Source organism: Gobio gobio, assembly GCF_949357685.1.
Source record: "Gobio gobio genome assembly, chromosome: 21".
NCBI classification, from domain to species: domain Eukaryota; kingdom Metazoa; phylum Chordata; class Actinopteri; order Cypriniformes; family Gobionidae; genus Gobio; species Gobio gobio.
The window spans coordinates 12,732,594-12,752,204 of NC_137117.1; positions in this window are offsets into that span (position 1 = coordinate 12,732,594).

A 19,611-nucleotide genomic window follows, 5' to 3' on the forward strand; every position below is an offset into this window, starting at 1 on the left:
CTGGGCTCTGGGTTGAAGGAAATGCAAATTCACGCCTGAACAGGAGAGGGCGCAGCTCAAACAATCCTTTCAGCTGTGCTGCCATTCTGAATCACAGAAGAATAGAAGAAAGTTTAACACTCTAGGCCCTATTTTAACGATCTGAGGATATGCGTGTCTGAGTCCACTTTTGCTAGTTTAACAACGGAAAAAACGATCGGCGCGCCAGACGCATGGTCCAAAAAGGGTTGTACCTCGTCTCTTAATGAGTCATGGGTGTGTTTTGGGTGTAATGTGCAATAAACCAATCAGAATCTCATCTCCCATTCCCTTTAAAAGCCAGTTGCGTTTGTGCCATGGGGGATTCGCTTTTACATGGCGGAATTTGCGAGCGGAAAGACTGAACGCTTCTCCAGAGAGGAATCCTTTATTTTTCATATTTAAAATGTTTGTGTGCTGCTGGGCGTCTGTGTGTGTAATAAGCAGAGTGTACACGTATTGTGAATCCCCCTAGAGACACAAATTACTAACGCGCCCTTTAAATAACACACAAAAATCTGCGCTATTGACTTTAGACCAGGTTTTTGTTGGTCAATGGCGCAGTCGTTTTCAGTTCCTCAAAATAAAAAACACACCAACAATGCTCCTGAACACACCTGGTTTTCAGACCAGCAGCCCATGGGCGAACAGATGGCCGTGAGTGCATTTGCTATTTAAACAACGTGGTGCTGTACGTGAAAATGAGAACTGTGTCAGGCTGAAACTAGCAGAAAACACTTGCGTCGCGCCTGGTGTCGCATTGTGCCGGTGTATTATAGGGCCCTCTGGCTCCGAAATCACATAATATCATGAGTAGGTACCAATTTTAGGTTGTAGGTATAGTAATTACTTCACAACCGCTAAAAAAGTATGTTTTATATACTATGAGTGTGTGTAGTATGAATGTAATCTGGACATATTCGTCATGATCATGTGACTTACCAGCGTCAATTGCGTCACTTCACCGCCGCTCACAAATCCTCTCCCGTGGCCTCATGGGATAGTAAAGTGTCCATCGTATGCACACTTCAGAATCTCCGGGAAGTAGTAGGTCATCCGGGTACTTTTTTTCCGACTCTTTTATGAGTACTGTGAATTCAGACTTTTTTCGCCTACTATATAGTAGGGAAGTATTTGATTTCGGATGCTTCAGCAATAAAAAACAAAACAAAAATGAAGCACAAATATGATGTTTAATGCTAAAAATCTTTTTTTGCTTATTAGTATGGTTGAAGGGGATCATCGAAGGTCAGCAGCAAAGACATTGTTTAATAAAGTGAGATTAAATACATAAAGTATATTCCTGTTATTTAACATATTTAATTATTGCAGGTTGGCGCAATATTCTGACTTTGCATTTTTTGCAAGTGAGATTAATAATTGCACATTAAGTCTAGATCTACAATAACCATCATGTTCACACACAACGCCTCTGCACTTACTCACGGTTTCTCTCAAAATGCGGACAGGAGAGCTGTCAGTCAATAGATGGGAAAACAAAGTATCTTGTTACTTTACCAGTTACTTGAAAAAAGTAATCTGATTACATATCTTGCATTACTTGTATAGGCTAGTTTCCAGAAACTTTCCAGAATTTTTGGAAACTTTCGAGGATTTTTTTGGAAATCATCGGAAACCGAAAATGTTTAGCCCCTTTGCAGCCCTACTTGTACCCCAACACTAAAAGATTTCTATTTCCAAAAAAATGTGGTTAATTTCTTTGACATTTCTACTCATCAAAACAACTGTTTTGAACATTAATAATAATCATAAATGTTTCTTGAGCATCAAATCATCATATTAGAATGATTTCAGAAGGGTCATGTGACACTGAAGACTGGAGTAATGATGCTGAAAACTCAGCTTTGATCACAGGAATAAATTACATTTTAAAAATATAATCATATAGAAATGGTTATTTAAAACTCTAATAATATTTCACACTACTACTGTTTTTACTTAAAAAATCCCAGTAAAATTTACAGTAAAAAACTGGCAGCTGTGGTTGCCAGAACTTTACCATAAAAAATATGTTAGAAGTGTCTGAAGTGTGCAAATATGTTACAGTTCAAAATCGTATAATTTTAAAAACTGGCAGAAATTTGCCGGAAAAAATACGGTAGCAACATTTTAGGTTTTACAGATTTAAGTTAAATTTACAGCAACACATTTTTTATTTCATTAACTGAAATTATGCTAAATTACCAATCTATTGAAATACTAATATCTGTTATGTACCTTTGATTTATACTGACAACCACCAATCACAGTGGTGATGAGAGTCACATGATGAATCAAAGCTTTTAGGAGGACAATATTAGTATTGTCCACAAACCATTAGATGTAACCTAAAACCCTAATGTACATAACTGATTAGAAAAAACTACATCAAATGTGAAGTGTCACGCAGGGAATTCTGGGAATCTCAATTTACGGGTTTTCACTGTAAATTACACAAGGACTTGTTCTTTTTCACTTCCAAAAATGGTAAATTTAACATTATTTTACTGTAAAATTACTTTAGATGTAAGGTTAGATCTATTACAGTTATTCACAGTATATTTTACGGAAACTTGCTTCTTCCTTTTTATGTTTTTTTCACCGTAGCAGTTTTACAGTCTTTTACCGTTAAAATCAAAATCATTTTTTACAGTGTATTTTTGATCAAATAAATGCAGCCATGGTGAGAACGAGAAACTTTTTTTCAAAAATATCTTAGTGTATAGTGTACTGCTTCACTTCCTTCCATAATTTCTTTCTTTTTACATCTTGCACATTCCAATGTTCGTTCTTTCTTTCTTTCTTTCTTTCTTTCTTTCTTTCTTTCTTTCTTTCTTTCTTTCTTTCTTTCTTTCTTTCTTTCTTTCTTTCTTTCTCGGATTTATTCACTTGTTATTGTAGTAAAAGTCAATGAAGCTGTTTCTCACTTAATGTCTCTGTTGAGATTTGCTCGAGCATTTCCAGGAGATAAATTCAGCATCTGTGCTTTCTGAGTCATCTCCAACTGTTGTTGCTCGCTTACATTGGGACATAAATGCATTCTGAATCATAAATTCACGAATAAAGGCTGCACATGTGTTTATGTAATGGAAGGACACAAACAGCACAGGGATGTTTTGTGTCAATCCTGTTGCATGCAAAGCTACATTTCAATTAAGCAGCACAACTGTTTTCAAAGTTTCTCGAGCATTAAATCAGCATATTAGAATGATTTCTGAAGGATCATGTGACACTGAAGACTGGAGGAAGAATGCTGAAAATTCAGCTTTGATGACAGTAATAAATTACATTTGACTATATATTCAAATACAAAACTTTTAAAAAAATTATAATAATATTTTACTACTTTTACTGTATTTTTATCAGGAGACTTCTTTCAAAAAAAATTTTTTTTTTAAATCCAAACTTTTGACCATGTTTTGTATATTTGAATAAATATGTAGCATTTTACTCATAAAAGTTAAGTCAAGCAAATCATTTAACTAAGTTCAATATAATTAATAAGTCATGGAAAGCTAATTTCCTCGGAATGACCTGAATACACAAAAAACACACCTGCGGGTTATTTTGGAGTCACTATTACATGCGAAAAGTTCATATTTTGTAACTTCATCCAGATGTGGACCAGAGTCTTTCCTAAATGTGAGTTGAGGTCCGCTCGTCTGCTGTCTGGTTCTCATTCACAAACTGATTTCATTTTGTGTCGCTGAGGGCTTTCCACTCTCCACTTTATAAAGCTCAACTGAGATCATCCAAACAAACCGAAGGATTCTCACATTTCAGCTCATGTGTGTGTGTGTGAGATAAAAAGAGAGAAGGGCTGTTTTGAATATACAGTGCAGAGGTGATGATGAGTCTCCTGAAAGCAATGTTGATTTGTTTAGTATGTGCGCTCCATTAAGTAGAAGCTGCTCTGTTTGTGTCCTCGTCCCAGACGCTCAAGGGCTGCTGGTCTGACACATGGAAACGGAAAGAACCCCTGGATGGCACGAGGGAAGGAAAGAAATGCAGAGTGAGCGAGTAAACAGTCACAGACACTGGATCTGCTCTTAGTCACCCAAAAAATATAGGCTATAGTTTATCTAGAATATTATCTTTATATATGCATGTAGATAGTGATGCTTTTCAACATCATTACTCCAGTCTCCAGTGTCACGTGATCCTTCAGAAATCATTCTAATATGATGATTTGCTGCTCAAGAAACATTTCTGATTATTAACAATGTCACAGTTGGGCTGCTTCATATTTTTGTAGAATCCGTAATATATATTTTTTCAGGATTCTTTGATGGATAGAGAGAAGAACAGCATTTATTATGTTGGCCAACACACTGATCTACTATTTAAGCTTCTTCCTCTTCTGAGACAAAATCTGAACAGTATCTCCTCCTATAAAGCTACAACCACCAAACTCGGCTCAGACCTTCAGACTCGGGTGTCTATATCTTTTCAAACTGACACGATGTATGCATGGTTTTCCTAAAAATTTATTTAAAATCATAAAAAGCCCATAGACTTACAATGACTCTCTGTGGTCATTAAAAATCCCAGGATGTCCTTCGATAAAGATTAGGGGTGTAACCCCGGCATCCTGGCCAAAATTTGCCCATCGGCCCCTGTCCATCATGGCCTCCTAATCATCCCCATATATATATATATATATATATATATATATATATATATATATATATATATATATATATATATATATATATATATATATATATATATATATATATATATATATATATTATATATATATATACAATTGGCTTCATCACTCTGTCTCCTCTCCACCAATCAGCTGGTGTTTGGTGGTCGTTCTGGCGCAAAATGGCTGCCGTCGCATCATCCAGGTGGATGCTGCACATTGATGGTGGTTGAAGAGATTCCCCCTTCTGTAAAGCGCTTTGAGTGCCTAGAAAAGCGCTATATAAATGTAACAAATTAATTGTTAATTATTATTATAGACCTACATTGAGGTGGTCACATGCTAGCAACATGCTAATTCATGAGACCAAAATGTTAACATGCTAATTCATGCTAACAACATGCTATCAAAATGTAAACTCACGAAACTCTGCACAAGGACACCAGTTTGAACAGCAACAGCACTGGTTCGCTCAACAAGAGTGAATTATTTTCAGGAAACATTCACAGAATGTGTCTTATGAAACCGGTGTGATCTCATTCACTTTGGATGAATTGTACTCATCAGTGTAATTAACCCAGTTTAAGTTCAAATCAGGTCAACTGTGTAGAAATAGGTGTCATAATTGTATTAAGTTAGACCAACAAGCTATTTTTTTGAGTGTATGTGCTGCATAACAGTAATATCCCAGCTGTATGTTTGTGTAAATCATGAGGTTTGGATTGAGTGTGTGTGTTGTGAAGAAGCCATGTGTGCATGTGATGCTTAACTCAGTCAAGATGTGAATCCGTCTCACTCTCACACTGTTAGGAAAGCACGGCACGCTGAGAGATGCTCACACGGGACAACATGTATCACTTGTATCACACATGCTCTGTTTAACCTGTGTGTGTCTGTGAGAAAGAAGGCGAAACAAACACGTCTGTCAGCTTTTAGACTAAAAATCCGTCAAGTAGAAGCTGTGTGGTAGACTTAAAGTTGGTGAATGTTAGTGTGAATGAATGCATCCCAATCTGATTGGACAAAGACATTGCGGCTTACAGCTCATTGTTATTTCAGCTGGATTGAGGGCTCTTGTTTTCCAGAGGTTTTTAGCGGTTGTAAAAGCACAATTAGTGTGTGTAAGGGAGTGAATGCGCTGAACATGGGTCAGAATAAGGGTGCACACATGCAGCAAAACTGCTCGAGTCCTTAAATGAACTCAGAAAAGGACACACCCTCAGACACAGGCTGAAACCCGCCGATGTGGACGAGAGACATTCTATCCACTCTCTCTCTCTCTCCCCCCTCCCTTCTTTCTTTATCTCTGTAAACTGAGTTGCAGTTGCTTTATTAGCATGACAAAGAAAATAGCATTTGTATTGCCAAAGCCTATACAGCTTAACTGCATACAATGAGAAATGAAAATAACATAAAATTGAGCAATACTCCGAATGCAGCAAACAAGTACAGTAATATTACAAATTAAATGTATTGAAAAAATAAATCAATAAAATCAAAATTCAATAGCTGGTGTAAAATTTGAAAAAACAGTAAAATGTAAAGTATAACAACAGTACAAATGCATGGAAAGCTAGTAATATTAGCAAACAAACAAAATAATACTAAATAAAATAACCTAATACACTAAGAAAATAATCATTGAATCATTAAAAGACCAGGAATATATTAAAATAACCAATGTTATTATATATATATATATATATATATATTATAAAATTTTTACAAAAATACAAAATATACAAAATTGATAAAAAAAATAAAACATAAGTCAGAATGCAGCAGTCAAGTACTATTAAATAATTTATTAAAAACTATTTTAGCATGAAAAAATGAAACAGAAATAACAAATGTAAAAAGCTAAAATGCAAAATAACAACAGTAAAAATGCAGTAAACAAGTAAAATTAGCAAACAAACAAAATACAAAGTGAAGTAATCATTTAGTCATTGAAAGTAATCATAAATGTATTAAAATAAGTAATATTCCAAATGCAGCAAAAAAATAATAATAATAATAGCAAATAAACAAAATAATACAAAATAACCAAGTTATCATTAAAAATAATCATAAATAGATTAAGCAATAAATCTAAATGCAGCAAAACAAACTTGTACTATTAAAACATATATTAAAAATAAAAAATAGCACGAGAAATGGAACAGAAAAAAAAGAAATGAAGTAAAAATGTAATAAAAAATTTAAAAAAAAAATACATTTTAAAAAGTGAAATAACAAATGGTGTAAATGGAGAAAACTAAAACGAGAAAATGAAGTAAAATGCAAAATAACAGCAGTAAAAATGCAGTATAATATTAGCAAACAAACTAAATAATACAAAGTGAAGTAAGTAATAATTAAGTCATTGAAAGTTATGATAAATGTATTAAAATAAGTAATATTCCAAATGCAGCAAACAAGTACAGTAATTAGAAATGGAAAAGAATGAAGTAAAACAAATGCAGTATACAAATAATACTAGCAAATAAACTAAATAACTCAAATTAAATAACCTAGAAAGTAATAATTGATTTAATTCATGTCAATACAGTCCTTCTTAGGCTAATGAAGAGTGTCTATTCCAGTGATCTGAATATGTTGTATTCCAGTCTGTGGCGGTCACATGTTGTCTGGCAGACAGCGCACCTTCGCCCTCGCCTTCGCAACGCATTCTCAGAAACGAATCATTGTATTCATGAAAGTAAGACCTGGCTGTAAAGGTCGTTGCCGTGTGGACAGGCGAGGCTGCATAATCTAGAGGAGGCGTGTTGACCTTTTTGTATCGTGTAAAGTGATCCAGCATGGAATAAACAGCCCCATCCGGCGCGTATTGAGTTATCTTTCGATCGTGGCCCAGTTTATCAAACGTCAGGCTAATCAGTCTAATGCGTCCTGAGGGAGAGTGGGACTCGCGGTGTTATGGAACAACCTGATGCGACCCCTCCGGCCAGTAAATCATACCTCTGATCCTTCTGTGAATCTGCTTCTGTCAAAATAAGCTGTCAAGAGGTGTTTGGTCTATCGGCTGTGAAAGCGTAATGCATAATGCGCCTGGTCAGTTGTTCCTCTGGGGTGAGAAAAATGTCACATGCATATGAAAGTGTTTAGTGTAATGCAGAACTGTACAGCATCACAAAAACATCACGTAGCTGTCACATTGTTTTTAAAGTGTCCCTATTATGCTATTTTAGAGGTTTCCCTGATTTTGTTTTGGAGGTTTCCTAATGCATCAACGGTCAAAAAAATGAATTTTCTCATAATGTACATTGCAAATCTAAAATAAAAATAAAAAGCAAATCAAAATTGCATTGAATTGGGGTAGGTAATGCAACGGGCACCATGAAATGTTTTAGTGTAATATTTAGTGTTGTGTACATGTGTATTTCTAACTAATGTTTTTCTGATTGTTGTTTGTATGCTTTATCTGCTCTCTTGATTGCCTAAGATAAATTTCTCCTAAGGGAGACAATAAAATGGAAATACTAAATACTAAATCACCACAGAGTTCAATGATTCTCACACGACTCGATGGATGAATCAGGGTGTACTCACACTAGGGTTGCCTTGTACCGTGCTCGAGTGCGATTGTCCCATTGAGCTTTACTTGCACGCAAACTACAATTCATGTTCATCAATAAGGTGAGAACCAGGACCGTTATAAACTTAAATATACTTGAATTAATTGAAAAGTGTATCCAAGTAATAATAGTTTGGTGTTTGCTGTCTTAACCCCCTCGAGTCGCGATCGGCTCTCTTTTTTTCTTATCAGTGCCCAGATCAGTCGTTTTTTATCATTCAGGCAAGTGTTCTACATCATTATAATCTGTTAAGATTCTATTTTCTTGTGTATAGTCACAATAAAAACAAAATGTTTTGCTTTTTGTAAAATAAAGAAAACAAACATGATGCGTGATCTGCAGCCTCTCATATAGTCTTCAGATAGTCTTCAGAAAAGGAACTCTAGCTTAGTGAACACTTGTCTCACAAACATGAGACATATGTCTAAAGAAACGCTGAAATGTCAGGTTTTAAACAATCTAAGCCAAATCGAAAACAAATACTCTGTGTTTATGTAATCTGGTTGAAAAGCGATAGATGTCAGTCACCCGCGAGCCACTTCATTATCCGCTAATGCGCCCACGCCCACGGATTGCGCGTTCTATTGAGATTCAAATACTGACAATCCCTGCATCAACGCCCCCACACATCAACTCATACAAACACATCTAGTGAAGTGCTGTAACGTTACTTCAGCTACATCGTTTTGAGATGTTGAGGAATAAGGTCAGTTTATTCTGTTAGCATCTGTGAATATTAAATACAAAAAGACCGTTTTTCACACAAATGTAAGAGCATGTCAAAACTTCTAAAGGGCCCCAAAACAGCTTAGACTCCTAGGGGTTAATGATGACAGTAGCGTACAGCTGTTCCGTGCTCCGGCTGCTGGGCGTCACTAGGCCCTTTTTAGGGTGGCTTCAGCCCTCCCTAAACTTCTGCCTTGCCCCCCTAAAAAATGTGTGATCAGTCCCACCGCTGGACGTTTTGATGCCCCAAAAAAATGCACAGAAGCTGCTGAGGGCGAATTTTAGCAGCACGACTCGACGTCAAGTGCTATATGCAAGTAGCTAAACTAAACGTTTCATATTTGACAGCTGCTTCTTTAAGTCAAAAATGTTAAACAAATGACAAAAATATTCAGGCAAATTAATACACTTTTGTCTAATTTCGCCATTTTAAATTGAAAATAGGCCTATGATGTGATTCATAATGTAATTAACAAACAAAAATATTAACAAAGCAGTTTTCATCAGATTAGGCATAAGATTAAAAGTAAAGAATGTGTGCATATTGTAAATTAATTTAAAACATATACATATCAGTTAAATATATGTTTACTGTCTTCACTGACTAAAAATGGAAAAACTTTATCAGTGATATCCGCCCACTGACATGTTATTTAATTTTTTGGCGATCAGAATATCTTAAAATGCACATATATGTAGACCATGGAAATCTAAATGTTCTCGGGGGAGCAAGCCCCCGAACCCCCCTAACTACCTCACATTTGTGACTTCAGTGATTATAAACCTGCCTACATTGTATGATTAAGGGATGTACAATATGGTCATGCAGAATAAGGCATTAATATTTGATTTATAAGTAATAATAAACAGCCAATATCCTAATGTGCATACTAATTAGTTATTAGTTAATAGTGAGAACTGGACCCTAAACTAAAGTGTTACCATTTTTTTCATACCCTCACTGGGGGCTGAGCCCCCTAAAATGAAAATCCTAGAATCGCCCCTGATGCGTACCGTGCCCGAGCCCAACCAAACCGCGCTCTGGCCCACCTCTTCCAAGCGGGCCAGGGCCGACTAAACGGCACAGTACGGAGCACTCACACCGAACACTATTCAACTTAACCAGACTTTGGGGGTCAAATGCACCCGGGCATGGTTCAGAATGCCTAGTGTGAGTACACCCTCAGTCTCTCTAAATCCCTCCTTTCCGTGAGCCTACTCTGCTCTGATTGGCCAGGCGGCCCAGTCTGTCGTGATTGGTCCATCACATACAGCGCTTGTTGGAAGTGAACTTTATACACTTTAAAGACAGTAACGATGGCTTCGATTTTACCATATCAATCCGAGTGCAAGGCCGATGGTAAAACATTGGAAGAACTGGTTATTCAACCTCAACCTCCATCGGAAGGATGACTTGAGCAGGACTTTTCTCAGAGATATGCTACTCAGTTTGGCGTACATTATGAGATGTTGCAGCTGTAACTCCTCACCATCAGCATTAACAAGAGTATGTCCATCAACAAACGTGTGTGTATATTTCTTAATTTATTGCGGCACACATGTGGGAGCTGTATCAATAACAGCGCATACATTAGCCGAGCACTAACGCGAATGACTGAAATAACATAAACATTTGTAAAACAAATTTTGCTCCATCCGTTATATTTACTCAAAGTAGTAAGAAAGAACGACAGACAATATGCATTAATAGACTCAGTTTTAGGTAATACTGGCCCTCAGCTGATCAGCAGAAGTATTTCAGTGAGACAGTAATAATGAGTTAGCCGGTTAGCTGAAAACGTACACAATATAAAACACAAGACTACATATTTTGAACACCCGGTAGAAAATACATACATCCATAATTACTCATACTTACAGGTTGTGATTCTGGGGAGCTGGTCCGAATAAACTGAGTACCCATCTTTCAAGAGCAAGTATCTGCAAACATGCTATGACATTGTTATGCTTTAGTGGAGTCAAAATAAATTACATAGGGGGAGATGGGGTAAGATGAGACATGTGGTCCTCAAGAAAATTAGGCAGAAGTATAATGAAACATAATTTCAGGATATTTCCTAACATCTTAAATGACCAGAGTACAGCTATAAAAAAGGGTTCTAAAAATATGGCTTCTTATTTAAAAAAAAGTGTTCCTCTGGCTCAATTTACCTCACGTTAGGGGTAAGTTGCACCATCAGGTGTAAACTGACCATCTGAATCAAACCCATGTGAAAATTTAAAGATAATTGACCTCTTTTAAAAACAAATGTAATAATCCAATTTCCTTTTACAAATCGTTGCATTTATTTTCTAACTTAAAATAACATAAAACCAAGCAGATGAAATTGAAATTTCAATATCTTTAATCGTTTGCATTTCTGAAAGAATATGTTGAACACCAACGATGTAACCTTCCCAAAAACAGACTAAACAGAAGGTTTGTTGAGTAAAATTAAATACACACAATTAGAATGAATTAATAAATGTCACTAATAAACATTTTAGTCAAAAGGTTCTTGACATGGTAGTTTTTCTGCAATGTCAAACATGTTAGGCCATTAGGGACTAGAGGTGGAAAGATATATATGATATATCTTTCCACCTACTGGTTCTTATCAGGGAAGGATTTGGTGTACATGTACATTGTTCCGATCAAATTATTATAATTTTTTTTTTAAATGACAACCAGTTGTGTACCAATTACCAGTTTATACTTCAGAGATTTAACTTAACTACAGTGCCTTATGGTGGGGTACGTTAAAATGCTGGCTCAATTTACCCCACAGCATTTAGCTCACTTTGCCCCATAGCTGCCATTTTGGACAAAACTAGTTTACCCATTCAGGCTAATATTTAATGCAAATTTTGCATGGTTTTATACATTGCATAAATATCTTTAGACCTGGACAAATTTGCTCTGATGGAACAGCCATTACATCTGTGCTAAAATTTTACTTTGACAAGCCAAAAACGTTTTTTTTTTTTTTTTTAAGTAAATGGGTGCTTTCCACTCCTCCCATGTGTTTCTCCTTTTCACAGTCTGGCAGAAATGAAGGGTGGTTCCCAAATATATGGTCATGTGACAATAAAAGTGTACGGTTGCCGAGATAAAAGGGGTGGGTCATCTTACCCCCACTCTCCCCTACAGACGAAATAACTTTGAACGAACATTCTTTTAACGTTACTGGATGAACGTTTTGTTCATACCTTTGAGAGAACCTTGCCAGAACGTAAGGCAACGTTTTGAAAACGTTCCCTGTTAGCTGGACATTCACTGATAATCTTGCCTTCTCTAAATCTCACTTCATCCAGATTTTTAAAATGAAATTTTGGACTACACATACTGGAAGCAGAGCCTTTTTGCCATCAGTTATGTTGACGCTTCATTCTTTTTTATCTAGACACTGAAGAAAACAAAAAAAGTACCTACTCTAATGGTGGTCTTGGTAAAAAGAGAACCGAAAAGAACTTTATGTAAAGGCCACCTCATAAACAGTAGTTTATGGCTGCTTGTAACACATTTATTGTTGTGTTCTGGACTCAATGTTGTGTGTATGTGGTAGACGCTCTCAAACTGAGTTTTGTCGAGCCAGATCAAACAGTAAAATTAAATCTGCATTGTGTGTAAAATCTCTGGAAGAAACAGGCTTCTGGCGCCTTTCTCTCCAGTGCTCAGATGGCGTGTCCTTTTTCCCATAACGGACTCCAACGGCAAGCGGACTTGCAGGGTTAAACTGGAGCCAAGCAGACCTGCCAGCATCCTTCGCCCAGAGAGTGATATTTTTGTTGGGAAGGTTTCCTGCTCCTTGAGCCTTGAGGACTGTCATGGCTGGAGGGTCTTTTTCGGAAAAGTCTGTGAGTTTCTCTTCTGTGTATGGTTACAGCTCAGCAAAAACAAAGGTGCATTGACCTCAGATGATTGTACCATGAGAGAGTGAACTATACAATGCTCACACACACAGGCAGAAAAGACCAGGTGTTCAGCAGGTTTGGCTTGCTAACAACTGAACAAACCATCAAAAACCAAAGTAGTTTCAACCAAAAAATAAAAATGCCCTAAGTTGGTTTAAGCTTTTGTTGTTTTGCAGGGTTTACACACACAAACTGGCTGCCAAGTAATGTTGATGTATTTCTCTTTTTATAGAGTTTGCCACATGGAAGCACGACACAAGGTGTCTGGTGGCAGACTGGTGGAAACTGGTATGGTGCCCTTTCTTACTTCCACACCAGCGGCCCCTCATTTAAAACGCCCTTAAAACTCCCACAATCCTCCTCTGCTCTTTAGTGTCTTTAGGGATCAAGTCTGTATCCTCAAAGGCTTATTGAACAATTCTGACACTTCCACCTGCAAGCTGCAAGGATTTGTGCTGGGACTTAATATTTCCACTGTGTGTGTGTGCGTGTGTGTGTGTGTGTGTGTGTGTGTGTGTGTGGGCATGTTTTTGTGAAATATCAGGACATAAATGTGTATAATGACATGGGTATGACAGGTATTACAAAAAGAGGGTGAAATATGAGGACGTTCCCCATGTCCTCACTTTTCAAAATGCTTATAAATCATACAGAACAAGTTTTTTTTCACAGAAAGTGAACTGCACAGTCTCCTGTGAGGGTTAGGTTTAGGGGCAGGGGCAGTGTAAGGGGATAGAAAATACGGTTTGTACAGTATAAAAACCATTACGCCTATGGAATGTCCTCACATTTCACAAAAACAAACATGTGTGTGTGTGTGTGTGTGTGTGTCCGCGCGCGTGCGTGCGTTTAAACTGTTCCTGAATTTAAAAGAGAAGATGAAAGTAAATTTTGTAAACTTATAAAGTCTAAAAGTTTTTCTGCAAAATAAAAATTATTATTATTATACTCGTTTTTACAGTGAAAAAGTACAATAGTAATTTATTATTTTGTTAAATATTTGTATTTAGTAATAATTATAATACATTTTTATTAAATTATATAATTTTGGGGCAAACGTGGTTTAACGTATAGAAATTAAATAGTAGAACATATTCAATATAAATTAATTAAAATTAAATATAAATTATTAAAATATTAAATATTAGAATTGTATGTTTACAGTTGTTATGTAAAATAAAATTATTATTAATGTTATTTTTTTAATACTCATTTTTATTTGAGTACAATAGTAATATTTGATTTGGGTTCTGTTTGGAAATTATTGAATAAAACTTTATATATGTTTTTTATGTGCATTTTTTAAGTTTTTTTTTAAATTTCCAATGAAGCTGGCATGGTGTTAAAACATCAACCTATTATTATTAATCTTATTGATACTGTATATGACCAAATTGGTTGGAACAATAATTAAGTATTTATTTTTTTCTTAAATACAAAAAACACTTAAATATTTTTGGTTTGTTTTGCAGCAAAATATTACAATAGTAATATTTCTTATTTAGTTTAATATTTTTATTCAGTAATACTAATAATATTTATCATTATTGCTATTATTATAGCCTATCATTATATTGTATTGATATATAATCACAGCCCTACAAACAAGCACAGCAAACCTGGGTTTTTAAATCACAAATTTAAATTTTCATTCGTTTTTCCCCCGAATCGTGCAGCCCACAGTAAGGTTAAGTTAGGTTAGTCTGACTCAAGGTTTCTTATGTCTCATTAGCACGGGATGGGTTTGGTTTCTTAGGGGGTGGAGTCGTGTATTATGACATCTTGGCTGACGGGCGGGCCAGGTAATCAGCTCTGCTAGTATTCTAGAGAGCTCTAATCCGCTGAACTCCATCATTCTGTGTTAGAGCTAAACACTCACAAAGCCCTGTGCCAGTAACCCTGTGCCCAGTAACTACCTATACCCTTCCTCCCCTCACTTCCAGGGCTGACATCCACGTCAGTGTGGATCAAATTAGGTGACACAAGTGCTTCTAATGATGGGGCTGCACAGGAGGGTTAACAAGCGAATAAAGGAAAAAAAATGGAAAAAACTCAATTGTGAAACAGTATATCGTGTGGACGAATTGGGGCACTGGTAAGGTTAGGACCATACACTATCAGAATGCAAGGTTCAGTGGAGGTACAATTTTTTTCCTTGGGGAACAAAACGTATAACTGTACCTTTATGCTGCATTCACACCGAACGCGAATAGAGCATCAAAATCCTGTCTACCGCGTCTAGTTGGACGCTTGAACACGCGTCTAGTTGGACGCTTTTGAATCAATTCGCGTGTCCACAGCGAATTGGACGCGTATAAATCGAGTGTTTGAAGCGAAATAGACAAGCGTTCAAGGCGCTCCAGGAGAAATATGTCATAAAACACCACTCTGCCTCTTAACATTTTCATAAAAAATATATATATTAAACATTAATAGCCACACAAATGTGGTCCAGGCAACTCCTACATTATCTTCACTGCATGTATATTTAAATATCCTAAAAAATAAAGTTATGAAACTTCTCTTTGCCCTCAGTCAAAACGATTTGGCTGACAACAAATGATAGATTCATGACACCAAAGATCGGCCGTTAGATCTACACAAGACGAATTCTATCTCATGTTTAACCACTACAGAGACATCCGAGCCAGCGGCAAACGTCAGAAGGACTGGCCGAGGAAAGGCTGCTCTCGCCGGGGTTAATGAGCGCTGAGCGCCCGGTGATCGCCTGGATCTCACAACTCCAAAAACGCACCTGAAAAAGTCTTAAAACTAAATTTTGTGGCACAATAACAGTAGTATTTTTAAATTATGCGTGGTTTCACATCACGTTACTTTACCACATGACAGCAGCAAGCAGGCTCCTGTGATTTATTAACGCGGCGCGAATAGACGCCAAAGTTCAGATTTTTCAACTCGGGTGTCAGACGCGAATTCGCTTCAAACACGTGAATTCACAAAAAGCACCAAATAAAATCACTCGCGCGTAACGTGCCTATCGCGCAAGATGGTCGATTCGTGTCATTCGTGTGAACTGGACGTGAGGCGGGTACAATTATGCCATTGTTTTCCTCTACTTAGAGCAGGGGTAGGCACGTTCGGTCCTAGAGAGCTGCTGTCCTGCAGAGTTTGGCTCCAACCCTGAAAGACATCAATAGAAGCTCTTATTGAGAATTAACAGAGGTTTAGATGTTGATGATTTTTTGAAAATGTTTGGTCACCATTGTGGCGATCAGTGTTTCCTTTAGTTGGGCAGTTTGACTCTTGGCTTTTTATGTGAGTTTGTGGTTTTTGATAGAGTGTTAACAAAACACATAATCTGTTCAAATCAAAAGAAGCCATAAATAAAAGTTGTCATGAAGAAAAATGTTTGACTAAACTCATCACTGACTAAAAATATTAATAAATAATATTCACCAACAATACTTTCTTGCCACAGATCAGACATGAATTCTGAATTTAAATACATTCTAGGGGGAAAAAAGTTTAGACGCACACAGATATCAAGAATCAGCATATGAATCTCAACAATGGTGACATACTTAATGCTGCAATGCATGCTGGGAGCCATGAGTTTTATACTGTGGTGGCTTAGTAGGGTTGGAGCTAAACTCTGCAGGACATCAGCTCTCTAGGACCGAACTTGCCTACCCCTGACTTAGAGGTACAAAAATATACGCTCAAGGGTCCCACCCCAGTGACGGCCACTTGTACCTTAAAAGGTACAATTTTGTACTCTTATTTTTGAGAGTGTAGACTGTAAAAAAATATGGACGTAGTGTCCGTGACGTCAACCATAGGTTTCTGAAGCCTAAAGTGTGGCTGTTGCCATCTTGGCAGCGCGTCACTCCCGGGTAACTGAAAATGGGCAAAGAGGAGCTAATAGACAATAGTGGGAGGTGCTAATAGACAGCAAACAAATGGCTAGTAGTGACAGCAGCAGCAATCCACCTATCACTCGAAGTGACCACGCCCTTAATTATGCAGAACTTTATTTCTTAATATAATTTCAACAAATGAGTTACAAAAAAATTCACCCCCCTCACAGTTGTCATGACAATGTATTGCTATTTTCACTTAGCGTAAATAGAATCTAGTTTCTATTTTCACTTTTTTGCAAATAGCCACTGCCTATATTTATTGAGTTGGCTTGTGCGTTTTATGTTTTACGCTTCAGAAATGTGACGTCATTTCCGGTAAGGCCGAGTATTGAGCATATATACTCCCTGGTTTTTGCGGTGCATTGTGGGATTTTCAGGGAGCGAACATTCCAGTGCACTGGAAGGATTTTGCCATTGAGACAGCCCTTGAAATGGTCAGCTCCCTTATCAGTGCCCTGACTACTGAACTAGGGAGCTGATTGAGATGCATGTGTCTGTGCATTGCAAAGATAAAGCGTCCTGCAGAGATGATTTGTTTGTATGACACAAGCCAACAAATCATTACATGGGCAGGTTTTTATGTCAAATTAGATCACTGAAATGTGTTTACTCGCTTAAATTAATCTGGATAAATGGAACGAGCAACGTTTCCGAAAATGAATTAGAAGCCATAAGTTGCTCATTACTTTTATACTGAATGGAATAATTATGATGCATTTTAATGAAGATTAAGGAACTTATGACCATAAAGACGATTTACATCTTCATTAAAATGCATCATAATTATTCCATTCCTTATGCTGATTATAGTTATTAAGGATATATAGAAGCTACAGGAATTAAAGGTTTCGGCCCTTTCTGTGATTTGTGGCACATTTTCCACCAAGTCAGAGCCTGTGCAAGCAGCGCTTCAGCCAAAACAGCAGGAAAAATACATATTTCTTACAGCCACAGAGTAAAAAGCCATGCTAAACAATATCTATGGCCTCAATATTCCGATGCTGAACTGGAAATAAAACAGAAAAGCTCATTTTGTGAGGACTGTTTGGTCTTAAGGCTGAAAACGGCCTGTCATATGAGCTGAATTATAAACGCACTTAAAGATCTGATACCGGGAATCTGATGCAGAGACATACATAAACTAGTATTACTGCAAATAAAATGTGTATATGACAAAAAGTAAATGAAGATTATAGGGCCTGTCACAAAGTCACCACAATTGGACTTTAAATTAAGACCTGTGATGTAGGAGAAATATTCTCACAGAATATTGATGTCTTGATATGCATTATAAGTACAAAGTGGTTTCACTCGCTCAAATCCTTACACTTGCTCATTTTTCCTGCTTCTAACACATCAACTTTGAGAACAAAATGTTCATTTGCTGCCTAATATATCCCACCCACTAACAGGTGCCGTGATGAAGAGATAATCAGTGATATTCACTTCATAATGTTATGTCTGATCGGTGTATAATGTTCAGATTTGTTGCTGTGTGGATGGAAAGTGGACTAACATTAAAGCAAAAAGTTAAGCAAAGGATTGAATATATATATATATATATATTTTTTAAATAATCATTTGCATGAGAAGTAGGCTAATAACCAGCCAAAATATCATGATTTTGATGTGAACATCTGTATAACGGAGGCTAAATACAGTTGTCTCTCTTTTTCTCCTGACAAGTTCAGGTTGTGGCAGCCACATTTACATGTAATATGTGAACCAAACAACTTACTAATGTTATGCTGTGTTTATTGACAGATTGTCTGATGTGCAATGCTAGAAAATCACAGAAACAGAGGCATGTGTCTCATCTGGATTTTGACACCATTCTGTCTCTCTCTGCTAAGTTTTCATGCAAGTATAGTGACTCAAAATTTATGAGAAAAACCATGAAAATGCGTATCTATAGCACGAATTGTATTTATCATGCTATTTATACGCCAAAATGAGTTTTTACGTGCATATGTTACGCAGTTTTCGCGTGCATATGATACGCACTTTATAACGTGTTATATGCACGTAGTCCACACCACTAAACCTACCCAGTGGGGTGACAATGCGTATCATATGCACGTAAAAACTCGTTTTGGCGGATAAATCGCACGATAAATACAATTTGTGCTATATATACGCATTTCATGAGAACGTGTGGCAGCCACATCTTAGAGGTTCTGAATGTGGAGTGCCACCAAACTGACTTTAGTTTAAATTGCAAACACACACACTGTACCAATCAACTCATCATATTCAAGACTTCTGCAATGAGGTGAGCATGATTTGATTTTGGGTTTTCACAGTACACTTACTGCAAATGCAAACATAGGGGATGAACGCTTCCTGTTAGACTGTGTGATCAATTACATGCTGAATAAAATGATATGGTGAGACTTGAAAACACTAGTAATGGGATGCCAGATTTTGAGGCTGTTTGTGCATGCATATATGAAACACAGATGGAAATGTAATTTTAGCTATGTTCTCTCTTTCTGACCTTGTTTTAGAGTAAAGCCTTGATTATCTTATGACAAAGATAAATTAATAATATGGTTAGATGGTTTAAAGGTGCACTATGTGACATTTTTTCAGTAAAATATCCAAAAACCACTAGGTCAGTGTTATATATTTTGTTCAGTTAAGTACTTACAATATCCCAAATGTTTCCAACTTTTTGTAAATCGTGAGAAAATTGCTATTTTTTATTATAGCAATTTTTTATTTTGCAGAAACGCTTTACTCTTACTACAGTGTGAACAAGTGTCATAGCAGCCGCCGAGTGTGCGCACAGAGTAACATCATGACATAATTTCAACACACTCAGATGCATGGGCATCGAAAG